The sequence below is a fragment of the Rhipicephalus microplus genome, chromosome X (assembly GCF_043290135.1).
Source record: "Rhipicephalus microplus isolate Deutch F79 chromosome X, USDA_Rmic, whole genome shotgun sequence".
Lineage (NCBI taxonomy): Eukaryota > Metazoa > Arthropoda > Arachnida > Ixodida > Ixodidae > Rhipicephalus > Rhipicephalus microplus.
In genome coordinates this window covers 419,653,769-419,671,275 of record NC_134710.1, presented here as the reverse complement: position 1 = coordinate 419,671,275, position 17,507 = coordinate 419,653,769, and the positions used below count along the sequence as shown (strand labels likewise).

The 17,507-nt window shown below is 45.4% G+C and overlaps 1 long non-coding RNA gene across 1 annotated transcript; it reads right to left on the bottom strand.

Moving 5' to 3' along the window:
• Positions 1-1,825: 1,825 nt before the first annotated feature.
• LOC142776521 (uncharacterized) lies at positions 1,826-11,708 on the bottom strand. The gene is made up of 3 exons (XR_012887602.1): positions 11,363-11,708; positions 1,970-2,072; positions 1,826-1,919 (listed from the first exon to the last, which is right to left on the bottom strand). It is a non-coding gene; the product is annotated as an uncharacterized LOC142776521 (long non-coding RNA).
• Between the last annotated feature and the right edge of the window lie 5,799 nt (positions 11,709-17,507).

Here is a 17,507-nt window from a genome sequence, read left to right as displayed (position 1 = left end):
TTCTCTTTTGGAAGGGGGAGGGAACCTGCCTGGTGACACGCAACTTGGAAGTAGCGAGGGCTGCTCACAGAGTAGTTGATGAGAAGCCGAGGTGATGTCTAGCAGCATCGCAATGACCTTCTCCTGGTGAAGCTACGATAGTCATTCACCAGATAATTTGCTGAAGTATTTTCTCTATCTCTCCTTATTTAAGTGACATGACCAGTTTACAAGAAGTTATGTAATTTTTGTTTACGTGCGAACAAGTTGAAAAAAGAAAGCCAATAGAAGGTACAAGTATTGTCATTTCAGATGGTAACGCCCAAGTTTTTTGAACAGTGTAAGTGAGGGTGCAGAAACGCCAGTGAACACCGCCCCACCAAGATGTCAGCCCTATAGACTGGCTCAATATTCGAAACCACGCCCCACTGCAGTAGTCTAGTAGCTAAGGTACTTGACGTGTGACCCGCAGGTCACGGGATCGAATTCCGGTTGCGGGGGCTACATTTTCAATGAAGGAGAAAATGCTGTAGGCCTGTGTGCTCAATTTGGGTGCACATTAAAGAATCCCATGTGGTCGAAATTTTGGAGCCTTCAACTGCGACGTCTCACACAATCTGAGATGGTTATCGGACGTTAAGCCCTACAAATCAAATAATCAATCAATCTTCAAAACCACCGTGGACTACTCCCTAGGCTGGATATACACGTCAGTTTTTTCTATCTATGCCACATGAACAGAACGGTCTTCCAAGCTCCGCAGGGAAAGCACGATCCGCCTCGTCGCAACTCTGCCGCATATACCTTAGATAGCACACGTCCTTGTTAATTCTTTGTTAATTTGTTGTTTCTCCGTATGATGTTGACAGTGTATTGCGCTAACACGAGGGTGGACTTGTATCAAGGCCAAACAAAGAGGAAAAAGTCCTCCCTTCGTAACTGCACATGTAAACATGCAGTAGTCAGCTGTAATTTTGGTGGATGCACCCCTTCTTGGTAGGCCCACGCGTTTTCTCAAAAGAGCGAGAACAAAGAAAGAAATCAAGGGCTCAACCAAAAGAGTCGAGAACAGTGATGGTCAAAAGGCGAAGGACTGAAAAGGTTTTGAAAAATAACTCAGACATTTCAGCTCTCATACGTTCTTCACAAATGAAGCAATAAAATAACAGGATTGAGAGCGTACGTACAAATAGATGGCGCAAGCTGCGTGCGTAAACAGAAGGAAAGGCACCGTCATTGAAATTTAGCATAGTATCAGTGGCTTAGATTTGTAACGACCCAATATGTGTTAATATAATCCGCACGACTAATACTGTGCTAAATCGCAAAGACGGCGCATCTATTCGAGAGCACACAGTAGAGCCTGGTTATTTGATTGCTTCGATTCTGAATAAGGTATGAGAGCTGACAAGTCCGTGTTATTTTTTAAAGCGTTTTGGGTTCGGTGTATTCCTTCAACTTTTGACCAAGTCAAGATACTAACAAATATTTTATAGAAAAATAGGTGATCAGCGTGTGAGCCATGTCCCTATCTAGTTATCAAATGTCAGTGAAGGGATTCGCATTCCTGTCCAGCCCATGTCAGCATAACTTCTGGCACTGCATTTGGTTGACCCTGAACATGCAAGTTTGATAGTGCGTTACGGCATATCAATCACAGCGTATTACCACTAGGTGTGATCGTGACAATGATGCATTTAAATTTCATTCTGTTTTTTTTTCAATAAACCAGCTAGCAGTTATCGCTCAAGTTATTTCAGTCTGCTCTTCATTCTTAGTATCATGCATTGAATGACGAATTCTTTATTAGTGCCACACTCACTAATCTTGCATTTACACACCTTTTCTTTGGGACTGCTTATCTGTTGCAATCTGCTCTGCTTGTCGAGTGGGCACTGCTGGCCGAGGAATCCCGAGGGCCTTTAGCACAGCTGTAGGCACTGCACAGGGAGTCGTCAGTGATCTAGATGGGAACACAATCTCAGCTCACCTGATCCAATCACATGGGCATCCAGAGAAGGGGAGTTTTCCAGAAACCAAGCGACCAAGTCCATATTGTCAGGCAGAGACATACCAGACCGGTCCACAATCACCTGCAGTACATTTTTTTGTATATGTATAGCCAAAATGTCCAATAACCTTGCATTCTGAAACCTAATCTTGCCTGGTAGAAATCGATCTAAAAGTTTTCTGAGAGAAATCCCAATCAAATTTACCCTCTTACGTGCGCTTCACGATGTCCTTCATGGTATATCTAATATTTTGTACGCAACTGAAGGTGTCTATTCTAGCTGGCATTTACAGAATAGCGGGATCACAGAGTAACAAAGCGTAATTGGCCCTCGTGCGCATCGCCTCAACAGTGCCATAAGGAAACAAACGACTGTACTTGTCACGTTGGCTGTTTCAAAGTATAATTGAATTCCTACTGCAAGCACAATTAGTAAGTGCCCACTATACATTATAATTATTTCTTTTGCAAATCAGCAAATGACCCTATAAGTTTGTACGCCAACTCGCCAAGCTACTCATGTTCACTTCATTGATAGCTCTGTGCCTGATGATGATGATTAAATACGTAAATGAGTGGGCCTTTGTTCCTCAATTGTCATGTTTTGACCCCTGGCATGTTCTGACGCAGTAAAACAGTTCAAAAAAATATTGTGGCTCTATGGTAGAACCGAGGCCGTCTACATGCCATGCAGATGACCTGGGTTCAATTCTCACTCTCATTAAAAATTTTTGATAATTTATTCCAATCGCAATCTTTCACAGTTTTTCAGTCACAAACAAAGCGATCAGTTTTGCTCAAAATCAGTGGCACCAAAACTGGCCCGGGTGCTGGAGGTTATGCGAAATGAGCTCTTTAACGCTATAACCCAAAAAATTCTCTTTTTTTGGCGGCTTTTACTGTCCTCATTAGCTGCATGTTGAACCTTGAATAGTGTAAGAAAATTTAAGAAGTTGATTTCAGACATTTTGTTGAGGACGCTCACTTAAAATATCGCACTGAAGCTCTGCTCTCCGATGGTGAGATTTAGTTCCTCAGGTGCCCTATTTTGCTCTTTGGTACTCTCCTTCAGTACAGCTGGAGAAAAAAAACAGCAGGAGAAAAAAAAACAGATAGACTACAAAAAAAGGTGCTTGAGAACCCAGCGTCTGGGTTCCCGTGCACAGGCACTACAGCTCTCTACAAGAACGAGGGGAAGCCGAGTTCACCACTCATTGGCACAGCTTCAGCGTCTGCACCAGCTCACGAGTGGCTGAGCTTGCCTAGCCCCATTCGATGCTGCTATACGGGCCATAACCAACATAGTGATGCCATACATTTCAGGCAGCGGCATAGTCATAGTGAAGGCTGAGAGAGAAGCTTTTCTAGAGATATTTTAAACCCCCTTGGGGTAAGTAAAACACACTTGGCACCAACTACGCCTTACATCATCATAATCTTTTTGCAGTTGTCAGTGTGGAAGCCTTCGTTATGCCAATATTTGTCATTTTTCAGAAAAGCGTGGTACCCGCTACATATTTGTTAGGCATTTTGAGCACTTTGTTGATGCTCTGGCTGACAATGATGAAGAATTATGCCTTCAGCTAATGTAATAGATTAGAGCAAACTTCTCCCTGAGAATTTTCAATTTTGCTTGCGTTTAAATACACGCACATATACAAAAATATGCACAAACTTGAACCCCTCCCCTCCAAAAAAAAAAATTCTGGCTGTGCCCCTGACTGCAGGCCCAGCCGCAACCCAGAGAACACTTGAGCTTCGCCTTCAAGAGTAGAACGTGATGATGTAATCAAGCCTCATGCGCATCGCATTCTCAACTGCACGCCTGGCCTCAGTTTGTGGTGGATGCATCAACAGCATGAAAGGAAAGCGAACATCTGCATGTAATATTAGCCCTTCTGAACTATCGTGGAATACCTGCTGAAAGTACAGTTGCGTATTCCCCATTACGTCGTAACTCTTTCTTTTTAAAATCACCGAAAGACCTACATATGCGTCCGTAAGGCAACACGCAAACTTGCCTAGCTGCTCGCTTTGTTAGTGCTTTTGCTGATGGCGATAAGGCTAGATGTCCGGATTAATCAATTCGTTGCACAGTTTACATATTTTTACGCTCTGCATGATTCTAGGCTTTTGCCATGCAATATTACATGCGTAGACTCCTTCTTTTACGAGACACTCATACAGTGTTTTTTATTGCGATAGCAATTATTATTACACACACACACACACACACATATATCTATAGGTTCATTATTATTGTCATCATCATCGCTGGACGCACGGGCTTCGCTGCTTGTGGCTCTCATGCCTGTGATGGAGAATACAATGCTCGTTTTTTTCTACCTGACGCCATCTCACAAAGGGCTAGTGTGTGCTATGATTCCAAAGCCCTCGTGTTCTACCGGTCATCCCTGGAACTGTGGTTTGTTTGGTCGATGGCTCTGCTTACCGACAGAAATGGCGTAAAACGACCCACCCCCTGCTGCCTTCCTTGAACCACCTGCTCAGCCTGCTGAGCCTCACTACACCGTGAGTACACAGCAACAAGACTCTTCGGTATTTCACGGCCTTTGCGGAGAAGATGTCAAAAGTGGGTAGATAAATTGACAGAACAAGCGCTTTTAATTATTGGCATGAGACCGACAAACTGCGCTACATCAGCTTTACTTCAAGGAGCTCACTAAGACATGGTTTCATAACCATGAGCGTGACTTTCCTGATTAGACTACATTTAAGGTGCAACTTCAGAAAATTTTCGGCACGTCTGCAAGATGCTCTGAAGTGGCCAAACAGAAACTCGCCACCCGCGTTCAAAGGCTGGAAGAATCCTATACATAGTATATTGAAGACGTGCTGGCCCTTTTTTTGCCGAGCCAAAAGTGATATGACGGAGGCCGATCGTATCCATCACCTACTGAAAGACGTTAACTCTGTCGTTTTCAATGCCCTTGTCATTCAGACCCCCAATACTGTTTAAGACGTGATTACTACGTGCCAACGTCTAGATGCCCTTTATTTTATTTTGTGCGCCTTCCACAGGCCTCCTGTGACGCCAACTTTACCGGAGAGCCTAAATTACAAGCTCTTATCGGCACAATTGTCCGAGAAGTACTTGACAGTATTGTTTTGGGCAACCCTGCCATTTACTCTGTTTGCCCTCCTGCTCATACCTGCATAACATTATCCGGGATGAACTAGCATCGATGACAAGCGTCACACAAGCCCCGTCTCCTATGCCCTTTCGTGCACCGTCATGCACCGAAGTTGCATCATGGGCCCCAGCATCAGTTTCATCTGTGTCTGCTGACGTTGTATGCAACCGTTTGGCTTCGATGGCAGCACAGGGGCCAATGCAACCACGCTACACAACCTGGCATTCTCCGCCCCCTGTCTGCTTTTACTGTGGCATACGAAGGCCATATATCCCACTTTGGCCACCGCCGTCAGCAGGATGAATGACGTGGATATTCAGCTCATGAGCGAGACCTTGCCCCAAGATCCAATCACTACGTTCACATGCCATATCCAGCTTCTTCCCAGGATTCACCCTCGCCTCCAAAATCCCGAGGTTTGCCCCGTTCTTCCTGCTAATCTCTCTAACATTCTCCATCACCATTTCGGCGTACGTTGTCATGCACCCTTACGTCCTCTTCCAACCTTTCTGGACAGTCACCCGGAAAACTAGAGGTTGCAGTTTCTGGAAGGAAAACTGCCTGTCCCTGTTATCAAAATGCAACAATTGCTCCATCTCGCCCAGCAAATTTACTGCCTGCTCGGGTTGAAGGTGTTTCTATTGAGGCTCTTACAGACACTGGTGCTGCCATTTCGGTCATTCACCATAAATTGTGTTTTCATTTACGGGAAGTACAGACTCCTTATATTGGTCATACATAGTGCAGTGCTAATGAAAATCTTATTTACCCTACCGGACGATGTACTTCTCGCGTGCTCATCGACTGAATCCATCATCATGTAGATTTGGCTGTGCTTCCTTCGTGCGCTCATCAGATCATCTTAGGCAGGAATTTTGTATCAGATGCATCAGCTGTCATTTAGTGCGGTCAATCTTTTACTCGTCTACTGGACACTGACAATCTTCTCCTTCCATTTTTTTGTCGCCATACCTTGTTACAGCTGCATATTTTTACCAGCCTTCTTTGTCAAAAATGCGTTCTAACGATCAGATTACGAGACATTATAGATGATGACGCAGTGGCTATTCTTTGCCAGTGCTGCATTCTTCGTAGAATCGCTACTTTTTTTGCCTAGTGCGTGTCTCTTATGGTTATGCAAGCATTACCATCTAAAACACGGCACCTGAACCACTATTGCACCAGAGGAGACTACTGTTGCCAGCATTATTGAAGAAGCATCGGTATGAGTCCTCACTGTTTTACCTGGCTCCTGCTTGCCACATTGTCAACCTGCAGGATGCCCATCTCGCGCAATCAAAGTCACTATGAGCGCAGTCTCAAAGATAGTGTTCATAGTGACTATGAGTCACTATGAGCTCTATCTGACTAAGGCTGGTGCCTTGCTCACGTAATTATGAAACACAAACTTGCTTCGATGTTTATTCCGATGGCCTTGGGCAATCAACCATGGCCGCTCATCGCATCGACGCAGATGAATACCGTATCGTTCGCCGCCGCCGTTACTGTGTATCATCTTTTCAACGCAAAGTTATAGAAGAACAAGTTGAAGACATGCTCGAACGCAATGTTATCAGGCCTTCAGCAAGCCCATGGTCTTCTCCTGATGTACTAGTGAAAAAGAAAGATGGCTCGGTGCAATACTACATCGACTATAGAGGGCTGAAAAATATTACCCGTAAGGACGTTTATTATATTCCTCGGATCGACGATGCTCTTCGTACATTACAAAGTGCCAAGTACCTTTCAAGTTTTGACTTACGCTCTCGTTATTGGCAGATCTCCGTGCATGAGTCTGATAAAGAGAAGACTGCCTTTGCCACACTTGACGGACTCTTCGAATTCAATGTAATGCCTTCTGGCCTATGCAATGCCCCTGCCACATTTGAACGCATGATAGATATAGTACTACAGGGCTTGAAATAGAAGACCTGTCTTTGCTATCTAGACAACGTTATCATCTTTTCGTCCAGCTTCTCGCAGCATTTACAATGGCTTAATGAAGTTCTAACATGTCTAGCTAAGGCTGGTCTCCAGCTCAACACTATGAAGTGTCGATTTGCCAGTCGCAGCATATCAAGATATTAGGTCATGTCGTCAGCAAACATGCCATGGAGCCCAATCCCTACAAGATTGCTGCGGTGGTTCACTTTCCTACACCAACGACATCCAAAGACTTTTTCAGCTTTTTTAGCTTAGCATCATACTTTCGCTGCTTTGTGCATGATTTCGCCACTATATCAACGCTCCTCTGCACAAACTTCTGACTGTGAACGCATGCTTTGTCTGGTCAGATACCTGGGATACTGCTTTTCACACTCTCAAGCGATGCCTCACATCATGGCCAGTGCTCCGTCTTTTCGAACCTGCAGCACCTACTGTTCTTCACACTGACGCCAATGCACTAAGCATCGGTGCGGTCCTGCTTCAGCGGAACGACGCTTTCGAAGAACAAGTCGTGGCCTACACTAGCCGTACTCTTTTTCCTGCTGAGTGAAATTATAGCATCACCAAACAAGAATGCCTCGCCATCGTGCAGTCTGTGCAAAAGTTTCACCCCTACTTATACGGCCGACATTTCACAGTCATGACTGACCATCATGATCTTTGTAGGTTATCGACTCAAAAATTTGTTGGGATGCCTTGGCTGTTGGGTGCTATGGTTACAGGAGTATTACTACAGGGTCACATATAGGTAAGGTCGGCAACACCAGGATGCCGACGCTTTCTCGCGTTGCCCTCTCTCGCCAAGTGCCCAACTTTCACCTTCCATCTGTTCCTCACTGACCAGTCAAGCGACCAAGCAGACGGCTATTGGTCCAAAAAAGTTTGTTGCCTCGGCGGAACTCCTTTCATCCACAGATTTCACATTACTCCAACATGCAGATCTATACTGCACTACAATCATCGATTGGCTCACTGGTTTATTCCAGGTTCCAAACAGCCGCTTAAAATGGCAGCTTGCATGCTTCAAACTTCAAGACAGGAGATTATGTAAAAAAATTTACCATCTTCTCGGTAACCAATGGGTTCCAGTCATCTTCCGCTCACTTTGTTTCAGGCTTTACAGCTTTTCATGATGACATGACAGTTGGCCACTTAGGCTTTCACAAGACTTAAGACCACATCAAGACTCACTGCTTTTGGCCTGGCCTTTCCACTTGTGTGACCATGTATGTCAGCTCGTGTGCGTCAAGCCAGCACCAATAACGTAACACATCTCTTCCAGTGGGGCCGTTGCAACCTCTGCCGTGTCCGTCAACACCCTCTCAATTCGTGGGCATCAATTTATACAGACCACTTCCTCTTAATCCCACCGGCCACCATTGAATTGTTACTGCCATCAACCACCTTACTCGCTATGCTGAAACGGCAGCTCTTCCCTTTGGTGCTACCCCTGAAGTCACCGATTTTATTCTGTGTGCCATAATTTTGTGCTATGGCACCCCGCATGTGCTCCTTAATGATTGTGGCAAACTATTTCTTTCCCAAGTCCTAGCTGAAGTCCTCCAGAAATCTAATACCACCCACAAGACTACATCAACCTACCATCCACAAACGAATGGCCTGACAGGGCATTTTCACCTAACTTTGTCTGATATGATCTCCATGTATATTCAACAAGATGACAAAAACTGGGACGCTATATTTCCCTTCGTCACATTCGCATACAATACTGCCATACAACATAGGACGAATTACAGTGCATTTTTCTCTGTGTATGGCCTTTCACCGACTTTCATTCTGAGCACCACCTTTTTGTCCACGTCCTCTGCTTCATCTTATTCTCTACCAAAAGACTTCACTGCTCACGTCGCCCGATGCTGTCAAATTGCACGCACCAACACCGCGACAATTCCGGACAAGAAGAAAATTGTTATTGATGTGAAATGACGAGTTGTTACGTTTACCCTCGGTGAAGAAGTGCTCCTGGTACACCTATTAATGCCCCTGGGCTCTGTGAAAAATTCCTTCACAGGTATCCCAGTCCTTACATCGTGCTGCAACAAATATCTGATGTAAACTATCGTGTCGCTCGTGTCAGTGCGGCTCCCGATCTTCGTCCCCGCAGAACCGAGATCGCTCATGTATCTCGACTGAAACTATATATTCTGCATTACACCCTCTCTAACTTGCAGCCCTCTTTTGCGAAAGGGGGGAAAATAGTGTGAGTGCCTATTTGCTTGATCATATTCATCTGTATATCCTAAAATATTGTAATCATCATCAGCATTAGACGCGCAGGCATCGCTGCTTGTGGCTCTCACGCCTGTGTTGAAGAATACAAAGGTCATATTGTTGTATGTGACGTCGTCTCACAATAAACATATATACATAAATATATGTATATATAACCCAAGAAACAATAAAAGCCGCACGTGCTCGGTGGCCAGCTTGTTGCAGTGCGCCAACGCCCGCTTATCTCCCACACATACTTTACCCACTGGATGGGGGGGAGGGGGGTTAGAGGGTTGTGCACGCGCGCTTATTCTTCTGTTGAGAGAATCGTGTGCCTTCGGCTGTCATCAGAAGAGTTAAGTGAGCTGCCGGACTCACAAAAATTTCTTCGTTCACTGCACAGGCCCGGCTTGCAAAAAGAGCATGCTTTTCATACTCAGTGAAGTATTATCCCCAAGAACGAAAAATGGCATCGCTGCAGTAGCGGCGAAGTGACGTCACAGCACGGACTTGCCTACTCCGCCACCAACGCATGCCGATGATCGCTTCTTTCCGAGCCCACTGTGTACCCACTCTTCAGCAATACAGTGGTGATTTCTTCTCAATTTAGAGTAGTAAGTCTCCAAAGATGCAAAGTAAATGTATTTTTCGCTGTTAAAAGTAAACTAATGTGCAGAAGGTATGAATCTACTTTGAAAAAATTGAACGTGCAGAACTAGGAGACATTAGTTGTCTTCAGCGTGCACATACTCATCATCATCATCAGCAGCAGCAGCAGCAGCCTGACTACGACCACTGCAGGACAAAGGCCTCTCCCATGTTCCGCCATTTAACCCGGTCCTGTGCTTGCTGCTGCCAATTTATACCCGCAAACTTCTTAATCTCATATGCCCACCTAACCTTCTGTCTCCCCCTAACCTGCTTCCCTTCACTGGCAATCCTGTTAGTTACCCTTAATGACCAGCGGTTATCCTGTCTACGCGCTACATGCCCGGCCCACGTCCATTTCCTCTTCTTTATTTCAACTATGATATCCTTAACCCCCGTTTGTCCCCTAATCCACTCTGCTCTCTTCTTGTCTCTTAAGGTTACACCTACCATTTTTCTTTCCATTGCTCGCTGCGTCGTCCTCAATTTAAGCTGAATCCTCTTTGTAAGTCTCCAGGTTTCTGCTCCGTAGCTAAGTACTGGCAAGATACAGCTGTTATATACCTTCCTCTTGAGGGATAGTGGCAATCTACCTGTCATAATTTGAGAGTGCTTGCCGAATGTGCTCCACCCCATTCTTATTCTTCTAGTGTGCACATACTAGACGATATCAATGCTATGAAAATATTCGTGCTAAATGGGTCTGCTTTCATTACAACTTGGCATGGACTAGGGGATTAAACATTTGTAAAGAAGTATTACAAATGAAAATTAGGACATTTTCAGCTTGCTCACGGCATCGCAATTAACCCTGCATGTTATGTCTACCTTTGCATATAATGCAGCTCATTTAATAAAATGCCGCCTTTGGATGTAGGAGATCTTATATGAATCTGTTTGTAATACACAATCACTTATGTTAGTGACAAAAAAGTAACGCTGCGGCCCACACAATGGTTTCCGGAATTCGGAGACATCGGTATACAGTCGAGCCCACATATATTGGCCCCCCTTAAAACGAACTTTCGCTTAATACGAACAATATCCGCGTGACCGTCAAAATATACATTGATGCAATGGCACAAAATCGCACTTACAATGAACGTCTCCGAGCGTCGCTGATCGGTTACAGAAAACGGAGTCAGCGGTCTGCCGACTTCCTGGGAAACCAATTTCGACCACCGATCAGACATCGACGAGGTGCCCATACATTCTTATTGTTAAACGCCGATTCTGCCAATGCGTCCCTCTAGTAGCTGCTCTCCCCGACCGCTTTTTGTTACACCCCCCTGTCCTTTGTACCCCCGCTACTCTGAGCATCCCGCATCGCCAGACAAGGCCCGTGTTTTCACACTGCCACCGATCTTTTGAAGACCGGTCGACCACGTACCTGGTTTTTGATCACTGGTAGTGTCGTTGGCGTCACCGGCTTGGAGTGACCAGGCCATTTGCCAACATCGTCGGCCACCGATTGTATCCGATGGTGTGCGTCCGCGCGTACGCTACCACACCGACTCTAATAATTTGCGATTCGTTTCGTGTTTAGGACTTGTTCTCGCTTACTTCGCACTCAGCTCAGCATGCTTTTTGCGTACGTGCAGAAGCACGAAAATGACTGTTAATTTGCGCAGACTGAATCGCGAAATATCAAAGTTCGTGAGGCCATGCAAGCCCGCCGGCGCAACAAAACGATTTTTTTGATCACGGCCGACGCGATTCTTCGAACGCCGCCGCGCGCACGGAACGTGGCGGCCATGCTTTGATTTCTGCGCGCGCTGGCACTCTTTCAAGTTTTTCTACGAGCGAGTTTCGCGGACCTTTCAAGCAAGCTACTCAACCTGCCTCCTTTCCGTGTGTTTTGCTTTTCAAGGTCGTCTTCCCACCACATCCTCCCCTCTTTTTATCGCACGGAGGAAGGAATCTTTCATTTCTCTATGCTTTATCACAACTCCTTGCCCTTCTCTCGCAAGCCTGCTCTCCTCACTTCATCACAACCCCTTCGCCCGTCTCCACCGCTTCGCAATGCCCGCCACGCTCACTCGAATTAGTTTCGTTTTCTGACAGTAAACGTGCCCACAGCTGTTCCACGCATGTGCGCGTCTTGCTCGCGCTTGGTCGCGTGTGTGGTCATGATGGCCGATGGGAGGACTAGCACACTTTTTCGTGCCGCTAACAAAACGTCGAAAGTGTGACCGCTTCGCTTGAGCGTAATTCGCATGTTGGGTGCCGCGTTGCGGAGCGCTTACCAGCCTGCAGCCAACTTGTCGCTTTGGGCATCTCGGTATTCGGCTGTGGAGATGGTGAATATTTCGTGGGAGACGGTGACAGCTACATGTGCGCGAAACTATTTTTGCGAGGCTGACTTCGTCGATCGTCGAGCCCGATGCCCAGCTTGAAGCTTCCGAACATGACCACAGCGGCAGTGATTTGTGGCAGCGCGTCTTCGACTCCGTCCTGGGAAAGCGGGTGGGACATCTGTTGCGATGATTTAATTACGGCCGATGATGATGTCGACACTGCGGTACCGTGCACGAATTGGGGCATTGTGAATGAAGTACGTGGCAAGAGCGATTTGGAGGAATCGGTTTGTGAGAACGACGAAGCTTTGGAGCCAGCGCCTCATGCAGCTTATGCCACGGGCCTCGGCAAATGAGCAGCTTGCCGTTTTGAGTGAACTTCACATCGCCCTTGTCGTTTCTGCTCTTTGAAACATGTGCATCATGGACTTTTTGGGGTGAAAAAAAAGGTTGTGTTTTCACTGGCAACTTTTTTAAAAGCTGTGTTTCATTTACTACGAACTTCGGGATACAGCCAACCAATGCCGCGTCACGCTCAGGTTCGTTAAAAGCGAGCTTGTCTGTACTCGGATCTCATGCACAGGTTTCTTCTCAACAGTTGTCAGGATTATGTAGTCGCATAGCTTGATTTACACGAACAGCTGACTCCACCTACCACCACGTCATGAACGGTAATGTTCACTTCATGTAGGAGAACTGCTGATAGATATCGTTTGAAAAAACATACGCCAGAAAGTCAAAATGAACTGTTTTGATGGTGCACTCTGCTTCTTACGTGGCCCACATGATAATCAAACATCCTTTGCCTCAATGAAGCAACAATTGGTCTCGCACGTCATGTTCATATACAGATTGATGCTGCACTGGGGTAATCAACCGTGAGAAAAAATTTTTTATCAGAAGTCTATCTTAACTGGTACTTACAAGCATGACTGCACACTTGTTACGATGTTGCACGTAAACACTAGCTGAAATTTGTAACAGTTTCTGCAATTAACCTGAACTTGTTTTTGTAGTGAAACGGATCAGCAAAATTTTTGACATAAACTTCAAGCTAAATAACGCAATGAAATATGAGCTACTACACACAAGAAATAAATAACGCAATGAAATATGAGCTACTACACACAAGAAAATATAACACATAAGCTGCGGCGGTATTCTCGGGTGCGTGCATTGGAGATATTTTGCGACACTCAATACTAACTGAAACACGCACCCACAGAGGAACAAAACGCTGCCAGCAGTTATTCTGATGCATCCGATAGAAATCCCAATTGTGGAAGCAAAACAATCATGTCTTTCTAAACAAAATTATCTGTAAACAACGCAATCTGAAATGCAAGTATGCTGTAGTATACGTTTAAGAAGTGCGACATGATTGCGAGGCAGGCTGCAGAGTAATATTGTGGCCACTTCACATTTTAAGCTGCTGCACATGCATTGTCTTGCTGTTCACTCCCGTTGGAGAGTGGCTGCCATTGCCGAGAATCGCACCCATCTTCAAGGAAAGCAGCGTAACAAACCTCATCAAAAGGTGTACGCCGGAGCACATGCACCACTGGCGATTCTGTTGAAGAGAAGTTTTGGGTTTCGTTGTTTTACCAGAAACATATTCTATGCTGCTTTTAGCATTTATTTTAAGCATGAGACAAGCAGCATGGGAATGCCAAAGTGCAACGGTGTACTAAGGGAGCGCGTGTTATATACAGTGCAGTCCACTTATAACGATATCGAGAAAACCTAAAAATATGATCGTTATAACCGGTGATCGTTATATCTGGACTGCCGCCAAAAAATCGTCGCCGGACGTACCTTTTGTAGCTCCAGGCTTCATTTCGCTATTTTCACCAATTAATAAATATTGTAGATAGTAGGATGTCAAAAACAAGACTTTATTTCTTACTCCGAAGAACGCATCACGGGTTCGCTGAGGAAGAGAGACGGACCGACGGCGGGGTGGGAGCAGTGGGAGGAAGAAAGCACAGCCAGAGGTACACAGCCGGAATGCCAACGAGGCCCCGCCCCGATGCCGCCGCGCCGCTTTGCTTTTCGCTTTTTTTATTTTCTCTCTCACGAGTAGCTTGCCGGCTTACCTTGTAGAAGGCGTGGAGCCGCGGAGCGCGGCGCTTTGCTTTTCGCATTTTTTTTTTAAATTCTCTCAGCCTCTCCGCGGTCGACGCGCGGCGAGGCGCAAAACGCGACACAGCTGGCGCCATCTGTAGCGCGTCGCGCCAACTCGCGATGCTCTCCTCGGCTTTTTGAACGGCCGGGACGCGCTGTCGGCGCTGTGCTGCAGTGGCGGCAGATACGTACTCTCTACGCTAACTTTTCGTCTTGTCTCGGCATAGTTCGTTTCAGAGGAACTTATCAATCTAAATGTTACGATTATTCGGAATGAAACATGCCGTCCACGGCAAACTTTTCATCGTTGTATCCGATATGCGGTGGATAACATATCGTTATATATGGTTTTTTTCCCCATAGCCCCAATGCATAAAATGAGACTGTTAAGTCGACCCATCGTTATAACCGATATATCGTTATATGTGGTATCGTTATAAGTGGACTGCACTGTATGCCACAGCAAGATTCGAAGAGTCCGTGCCATAACGTCTTGCAAGCCTCCCACAGGGCGGCTCCACTCGAACTACTCTGGGTTAATAACTGCGACGTTTGTTGGTTTGCACTCAGTTGTACCCGTTCTTATGTTTCGTGAATCGTTTTTGTTTAAACAGTGCGTAAAGAGTCGAGCTGTAAACGTTAGTTCGCTCTCGTCCTGTGTGTATGTGTTGTTTGCGTGCATAATTTGTGTGTGAGCAGCGCGCTGCACATTTAAATAAGCTTGCCATTCTCAGCGGTGCATTCAAAGTTTTTGCTATTGCATTCATGACTTTTTCATTGGGGCAAAATTCTGACTTTACTTTCCAAAACAATTTTAAGCCATAGCGCAGCTCTGTGGTAGAACACCTGCTTGCCCCTAGAATGATTTCTGACTCGAATCAAAGTTTTTAGCTCTTATTTCACTAGTAGGTTTAGATTTTTCAGTCACAGACAAAATCATGATCGCTCGCTCACACTCAACTACACGGACACCAACACCAGCATTTCTGCAAAAGGAGCTCTGTAGCGCTATAACAAAAGTATAAGGGCGTTGAAAATCGGACGAGCCTACACATCCAGCGTCTTCGTGGGTTTTCTTTTTTATTTTCAGAGAGGCCTTACCGATGGTAATTGTGTTATTAAAAGTCATGCGACAAATTTATGCAAACATACTACGAAACCATTGTTCGTAAGTGCCTGTGCTCATTATGACACCAGTGTTATGAAGATGAATATTCGCGATTGTTAACTTTCTTCTTTGTTATTTTGTTCGCAAGTGAGAGCACGCTAATCAAAATAGCAAATGCTTTAGCATACGTGCGTCTGCAAAATGTGCGAAGCTTCTAAAGTGCTCTTGTCGTACGCTCTGTAATCACTTGCGGTAATATTTTGAATTTGATATGAAACCACAAGTCTCCCATTATTTTCAACTATATAGTGATGGTCTCTCTACACTAATTTTCACCAAAAGTAGTTACAATCAGTGAAGAACAAATAATAATGCTTAACTACGAATGCAAAGAATTTTCCGAAAAGACTGTTCAATACAGAAGCATTCTAGATTCAGAAAGTTAAAGCAGTGATGACGCCTTAACATTCACTGTTGGAGAAAGCATACTTTATTTTTTTTTGAAATCTTCACATACCTTGATGGCTTCGTCAACTGCGGCCAGGTATCGCTTGCCACCAATCTTTGACAGGCAACGTCTGAAGGCAAGCACAAAACTGTGAACATTATTGATAGAAACCTGCAAAAAAGGGCAAGCGCCAAATATACAAACACGCTACGATGACATCTAACCATGTATTTAGCTAAATATGAGATTGTGCCCCTTGTAAACTATTCACCCATGTCATTGAATTCAGAGACCCAAGCTATAGGTCATTTTCCAGGATTCTTGAATTCATGCACCTATAATGTCTTGCCCCCTAGGTTATGGACTTAAATATATTCTAAAGGTGTTGCAACATCAAACTCGAGTAATTGTGAACATAATAAAAAATTCAGGTGCATGGCACATTCCAAGTCGAACTTCTTTGACCCTGCGCTCGACCATATCTGGTTAGTTTTCAAAAAATAGTCAAACCCTTCACCGTATTGTACATCCTCCTATCTTTTATTGATATGTGAGATTTAACGTCCCGAAACTGCCATTTAATTATGAAAGACACCGTAGAGGAGGGCTCCAGAAATTTCGACCACCAGGGATTTTCTATTACCGTGTACTGAAATATGAGTACACAAGCCTAAAGCATTTTCGCCTTCACTGAAAATGCAGCCGCTGCAGCCGGTGTTCACTCCCGCGACCTGCACGGCACCAGCCGAGTACCTTAGCCATTAGACCACCGCAGTGGGGCGTCCTCGTAACCTCTTTTATTGCCCATTATATGGACACTGTCAGCTGGATTTGGCCGCTGGCATCAGTGTTGACTTTGGCGTCGATGTCATATGCACCGTACATGTATGCGTATCTATATATATAAAAATGCAAGAACGCAAAAATTCAGAAAAAAATATCCGGCGTGCGATATCGAACGTGGGACCTCTGCGTCGTGAAAGTGAGGCGTTCACCACTGAGCCACTTCACGAAACATCCTTGACCATTCAAACGGCAAGCTACTTATATCTACCACTTACCGCTGGGAGAATTATTATTACCAGCAATATGGCGCAATGAGCGTGCGTGGCCACATCACAGGGCGGCGCCCGCTCTACTCTCCCACGCGTACTTTGCCCGCGTACTTTGCCCCCGGCTTAAAGAAGGGGAGCCAAGCTCCCTCACACTCTCTTATCTTGCGGTGGTGGGTGGTGAAGAGGGGAGGTGGTGGGTGGTGAAGAGGGGAATGTCCCACACCTCGGCTGGCCATGGGCTTTACTTGGAATGATTCTGCTATAGTTACCGGGTGCACAAAGTTCACTGCAATCGTTGCCGTCTTCGTTTGTGAAAAGCGCGCGCTTTTCAGACACAAATAAGACGCTCATTCGCGTGCATCTTTACCTGTGAGTACGTTTGGTGGGTCATTTTTGCGTGAGGAATGCGGGCATGTTTCGATCAGCTTTCCATTCTGCGTGTGAGATTTTAATTTGTTGCTATTGCGTTCATTGCTTCGCCTTTCTGGCAAAGCTGCGACATT